Source organism: Muscardinus avellanarius (assembly GCF_963383645.1).
Source record: "Muscardinus avellanarius genome assembly, chromosome: 11".
NCBI lineage: Eukaryota > Metazoa > Chordata > Mammalia > Rodentia > Gliridae > Muscardinus > Muscardinus avellanarius.
The window spans coordinates 69,465,433-69,472,167 of NC_137797.1; the positions used below are offsets into that span (position 1 = coordinate 69,465,433).

Below are 6,735 nucleotides of genomic sequence, written 5' to 3' on the forward strand. Positions count from 1 at the left end.
TTTCATCTAGGTCTTGAAATACATCACTGCTTATTTTCAGCCCAAATTATGCAAGTATGTAAGACTTCCTCTTACGCTGTAAATAGTAATTTTCCGACTTCACTTTTTATTCAACACACTGATTCATCGATTCTAAGATGCATATTTTTTCACATTTCAACGTCTCTGCAACCAAGGAGCCTCTTCCAGCCCTGGCTGGTCAGGCAGCAGCTGTGTTTCCGCCTCCACAAGTGCGAGCTTGGCCGGAGTTGTTACATTGGCACCACCTTCAAGAAGTTTGATTGATGTTCCAAATATCTTTAAAAAGATTGTTCATCAAAAGATTACTGTGGTCACAGAGAGACAGGGAAACAGAGGAGCAGGGGAAATGGATAGTAAGAAAGCAAACATTTCACTTGGGAGAAATCGCCAAAATTCCAAACTCTCTTGTAAAAGCCCAACCAAGAACATCACAGGACCTAGAACAGAAGAGACTCACGTGGAGCTGGGCTCCATTTTATTCCTGAAATATATTCAGAAGCAACATCTGTCAGAAGCCAAGTAAACAAGGCAGTTGAAGACAGGAAAAACTGCCAAATCCCATAGAATAAATCAAATCAGAGGAACGGATCTGACCGATTCATGCACCAACCAGGGCCACTGTAGAGGTATTAGTTCATCTTTAGCTGGCAGCAGATTTTTTTCTCTCTTAATGATTGTAAAATTAAAGTGCATTTTTATAGCCAGTGGTATTTGACATTTGCTTTAGTCTTTATTTTGGAACAGTGTCTCACTAAGTTGCAGAGGGCCTCACTAAATAGCTGAGGCTAACTTTGAACCTCCGATCCTCTGTCTCAGCTTCCTAAGTACTGAGATTACAAGCATGCACCACCATGCTCAGCTCATAGGGCTATTTTTAATAGTGCTGCTGCAACCATTCTTGAATTTGTCAGTTCATGCATATATGAATGCATGTCTGTTAAGTGGCATTAGTGAACCAGAGGTATGAAAATGTCCAATTTTAATAGAGGATGCCAAATGCGTGTGTGTGTGTGTGTGTGTGTGTGCGTGTGTGTGTTATTGGGGTGGAACTCAGGAGCCTCCTACCTCTAGGCTATACTCCCAGGCCTATTTTATTACTTATTTGGAAACAAGGTCCTGTTAATTTGCTGAGAGCCTCACTAAATTGCTGAGGCTGGCTTAGAACCTACAATCCTGTCTCAGCCTCCCAAGTACTGGGATTACAAGCGTGTGCCACCATGCCCAGCTTGCCAAATGCTTTGATGCATGAGAAAGAAACTGTTGCTGGGTAGAACTGTTGCTGTGGGCAGGGCAAGAGGCAAAGCTCTTCTGCTTCTCTGCTCCACAAATACTCAGAGTCAATTTGGCAGGAAAATAGGTTTTATTCAAAGCCAGCTTTAAAGGAAGATTGAAGAAACATTCTTGTTTCAAGTCTCCATCTTCAGAGGACTCAAGGGAAGGTTTTGTAAAAGAAGAGGTGGCAAATGGACAGAAGAAAGGAAATGTGCAGACGCAGAGTTAGACAGCCAAAGAGCTGTGGGTCTCCGCATCCTTGATGCCCATCAGGCTGGGAGTAGACAGCCATTCACCCTTTGCTCTTAGCAGAAGGAAATGCAGAAAACAAGTTATTGATACTTAGTGAGGCCCTTTGAGATTCAGTGAGACCCTATTTCAAAATACAGAATTAAAAAAAAAAAAAACAGGGCCGGGGTGTAGCTCGGAGGTAGAATGCCCCTGGGTTCTATCCCCAGTACCGCAAAAAAAAAAAAAAAAAAAAAAAAAAAAAAAAAGAATGGAGATACTTTTTATGTCCTGGACTACAAAGTATTAAAGAGCAAGGGTTGCTTGAAATGGGTTACCTATACGTGGTGGGTGGGAAGTAAAGGCAAGGCTAGACTGGGAAATTAGCTCTCTAAAACAAAAACAAAAACAAACAAAAAAACAGGTTTGTAATATTTGCATTTCTTTAGTGTAAATACTTCTTCTCTGGTCAATTTCAAGCTTCTGGCAAAAAATGCACTTTTTTTTTTATTACAAGAATTGGCTTTTGTAAGGAAGGGCAAGTTGGCTTCAGCATGACACTGGAGGAAGGGAAGGAGAAGGAAGTGACACTTCTCTGAGCTACCGTTATATAGGGTTTCCATTAACTTTATCAAAATGTAGCTTACATACAACAAAGTGAACCCATTTAATTACACAATTTAGGGGGTTTTAAGGAATGTATGCACCCTTGTAATCACTGCCCCCCAAATCAAAATACAAAACATTTTCATTATCCCAAAAGGTTTTCTAATGATGCTTCTTCCCTGGCAAGCCGCGTACCTACCAAAAGCTCCAAGCAACCACTTGCCTGCTTCTCCTACCACAGAGCGGATCCATCACATTGAGTTTCAAGCACACAGAACATACAGTAGATACTCTTATGCATCTGGCTTCTTCGGTTCTGTGTGTTGTTTTGAGATATCCTTGTAGTGTGTATCAATGATTCATTTCTTTTTATTTATTTATTTTTTGTTACTGAGGGTGGAACCCAGAGGCTTTCTACCTCTGGGCTATACTCCCAGACCTATTTTACACTTGATTTGGAAACAGGGTCTCACTAAGTTGCTGAGAGCCTCACTCAGTAGCTGAGGCTGGCTTTGAACCTGTGTGATCCTCCTGTCTCAGCCTCCCAAGTGCTGGGATTACAAGCGTGTACCAACAATCCTGGCTTCAATGATTCATTTCTATCTAATGCAGAGTAGTAGTCATGGATGGACATACCACAGTACATTGATCCAATCACCTATTAATAATGGTCACTTGAGTTGTTTCCAATCTTTTACTAGTACAAATAAAATGGTTATGAATATTCATGTGTAGCTTAATATGTGAGATTAAAATTCTAAATTACATCAGGCATGGTGGCACATGCCTATAATTCCAGTACTTGGGAGGCTGAGACAGGAGGATTGCAAGTTCGAGGACAACCTCAGCAACATAGTGAAACTGTCATCAACCTAGTGAGACCCTGTTTCAAAACCAAAAAATAAAAAAGTGCTGGGGAAGTAGCTTAGAGGTAGAATGTCCCTGGGTTCAAACCCTGGTACCACACACAAACAAAAAGAGTCAAAATTTGTAAGTATAAAAATTGTTAATTTTTTTTACAGTTGTTCAAACGTCAATGTATGAGCATCCTGCATGTGTGTATAGTGCTGGAGATTAAACTCAGGGGTACTCTATTTCTAAACTATACCCCCAACCTTTAAAAAAATTTTTTTTAAAAACATGGTCTCACTAGGTTGCTGAGGACCTCACTAAGTTGCAGAGGCTAACTTCAAACCTGTGACCCTCCTGTCTCGGCTTCCCAAGTACTGGGATTACAGGTGTGTACCATCACGCCCAACATGCATGAGCATTTTTTGTCCTCCACACCATGTAAGTCAGATTTTTACCCCTGTGAAAAAATGCCTGAGAAAAACAACTTAGAAAGAAAAGCTGGCTGACAGTTCAGAGGCTTCAAGGCCAGTGGTTGGTGGCTGCACTGCTTCTGGCCTTCAGGGAGGCAGAACCTCATGGTAGGGAGGATGTGATAGAGCGAAGTTTCTCACCTCTTGGCAGTCAAGAAGGAGAGACAAAGAGAGGAAGGGTCGGGGGATAGGATATGCCCTTCAACGCAAGTCCTCGGTGACCTACTTCATCCAGCAAGGCCCCATCTCTTACCATTCTCCTCCCTCCAATGATACAAGGAATGAGGCCATAAATGCTTGACCTACTGATGAGATCAAAGTCCTCATGACGATCACCTCTTGAGAGCCCCAGCTCTGAGCTCTGTGCACTAGGGACTGTGTCTTCAACACATGAGCCTTTGGGGACACCAGCACCGAACAATTATACTTGTCTTTGTCGATGTTTTAACATTGTCATTCTTTTAATTTTAGTCATTCTGGTGAGTGTATAGTGGTATATGATTGTGATTTAAATATGATAATTCATGATATTGACATATTTTTATGTGCTTATTGGCCAAGAGTATATTTTCTCTTGTGAATCAGAGGTTTGTTATGCCAGAGAGTGAGGAAGTGATTTAAAAATATGATGAGTAGTAGTACATACCTGTAATCCCAGAACTGGGGAGGCTGAGACAGGAGGATCATTGAGACCAGCCTCACAACTTAGCAAGAGTCTGGGCAACTTAACAAGACCTTATTTCAAAATAAAAAGGATTGGGGGTGTATCTCAAAGGTAGAGTGCCCCTGGATTCAATCCCCAATACACAGATAGATAGATATGTAGATAGATAAATAGATATCATGAATATAATATATATGATAAGAGTACATAAAAGGACACAGTGATGAGCTTTATTGGCAAAATCTGGGCAATGGAAAAAAATATATATATATGCATTTTAGATGGGGGTCTCACAGTGTTGCCCATACTAGTCTTGAACTCTTGGGCTCAAGTGATCTTCTACCTCATCCTTCCAAGTAACTAGGACTATAGGTATATGCCATTGTACTTGGCTCCAGAGGAAATTTAAATATCAAAATAATTAAGGAGAGCCTGGCATAGTGGGTCATGACTATAATTCTAGTACTTGGGAGGCTGGGACTGAAGGCTATCAGGTTTGAGACCAGTGTGAGGTAACCTAGCAAGACCCTGTTTCAAAATAAAATTAAAGCTGTGTGTGGTGGCACATGCCTCTAATCCCAGTACTTGGGAGACTGAGGCAGGAGGATTCCAGGTCCAAGGCCAGCCTCAGCAACTTAGCAAGACCCTCAACAACTTAGCAAGACCTTGTTTCAAAATAATAAAATAAGACTGAATATAGCTTGGAGGTAGAATGCCTTTGGGTTCAATCCCTAGTACCACAAAAACAAAACAAAACAAAAAAAATAAGGTTGGAAGTGTGGCTCAGAGGTAGAATGTCCCTGGGTTCAGAGGCGCAGGTGCCCGCAGGCGACAGGAGCCAGATACACCAAGGGTTGGTACACAGTGGGCCAGGTATATCAGGGATTGGTACACAGTGGGCCAGGTATACCAGAGATTGGTACACAGTGGGCCAGGGACACTAGGAGTTGGAAAAACCACACTAGGCAAAGAACTTGCATCAAGATCAGGACTGAAATACATTAATGTGGATGAATGAGCTCAGGAAGGTCAGTTTTATGATGGCTATCATGAAGAATATGATTGTCCTTTGCCGGGCATGGTGGCGCACGCTTGTAATCCCCGCGCTTGGGAGGCGGAGACAGGAGGATCACGCAGGTTTGAAGCCAGCCGCACTGGCTTAAGAGACCCTGTTTCCAAATAAAAATATAAAAATAGGTCTGGGAGTGTAGCCTGGAGGTAGGAAAGTTTCCAGGAACCCCAGCACCACCAAAAAAAAAAAAAAAAAAAAAAGAATATGATTGTCCCATTTTAGATGAAGACAGAGTAGCTGATGAATTAGAAAAACAAATGAGAGAAGGCGGAGTTATTATTGATTACCATGGTGTGATTTCTTCCCTGAACACTGGTTTCAAATAGTTTTTGTATTGAGAATAGATAATGCTGTATTGCACAAAAGACTTGAAACAGGGGTTATAGTGAGAAGAAACTACAAGATAATATTCAGTGTGAGATTTTTCAATTTCTTTATGAAGAAACCACAGCGTCCTACAAAGGAGAAATTGTGCATCAGCTGCCCAGCAATAAACAAGAAGAACCAGAGGCTGATATACACCAGATCATGAAATGGATTGACCAGTGGGTCAAAGATCATAACTCTTAACTGGCCACTTTACAATCCCTCTTGAGGCCATCTCTGCCCACTTCACTCAAGTTACTCGTGTCAGTAAAAATTTTATATTAAAATGATGCTGCAGGCCTAGCAGGTGGATAATGTGTAGGTTTCTTTCTCTCCATGAGAAAGCTAAACAATCTCAACTATAGAGTGAATATGATATTAAAGATAAAATTGAGCTGGATGTGATGAAGCGCACTTGTAATCCCCGTACCTGGGAGGCTGAGACAGGAGGATTGCAGGTTTGAGGCCTGCCTCAGCAAGTCACAGTGAGGCTTGACTCAACCTAGCAAGACCCTGTTTCAAAATAAAAATAAAATAAGGCTAGAGGCATAGCTCAGAGGTAGAATGCCCCTGGGTTCAATCTTCAGTACCAAAAAATAAGATAAAACTGTCATTTAGTGCTTTCGTTGCTAAATTGATCAAATTAGTGAATATCTCTTCAATTTATTATAGAAGGAAGTACAAATTATCTCTTAAAATAAAAGGTAAAGATAAAAGAAACAAACTAAAAAGAATGTCCCTGGGTTCAATCCCCAGGACAACACTCCCCCAGAGAGAGAGAGAGAGAGAGAGAGAGAGGGAGAGAGAGAGAGAGAGAGAGAGAGAAGAGAAGAGAAGAGAAGAGAAGAGGAGAGGAGAGGAGAGGAGAGGAGAGGAGAGGAGAGAGAGAGAGAGAGAGAGAGAGAGTTGTAGAATTCATTCAATAAAACAAGAATCCATGAATCTATAGTTCTATAGTTAAAAAATCAGGTAAACAAAAGAAATAAATACTGATTAATAAATATGGAGGAAAGAAAAAAATTTAAGTAACCATTTTGTAACCATAAAAGTCAATGATCAGGTTCCTTAATCTGATCGTTGTAAAGCAGAATATACTAGCATATCCCTACTTAGGAAATGAACACAGTATTTAAGAATAAAGGAACATGATATACATAGGTTATTCTTTTTGGTTTTTTTGCGGG

The 6,735-nt window shown here is 40.9% G+C and overlaps 1 pseudogene across 1 annotated transcript; it reads left to right on the plus strand.

Moving 5' to 3' along the window:
- The first annotated feature begins 367 nt into the window (after nt 1-367).
- LOC308269522 (adenylate kinase isoenzyme 6-like) lies at nt 368-5,755 on the plus strand (annotated as a pseudogene). The gene is made up of 4 exons: nt 368-540; nt 3,921-3,928; nt 5,010-5,207; nt 5,408-5,755. The product of its transcript is annotated as an adenylate kinase isoenzyme 6-like (transcript).
- Nucleotides 5,756-6,735: the final 980 nt, after the last annotated feature.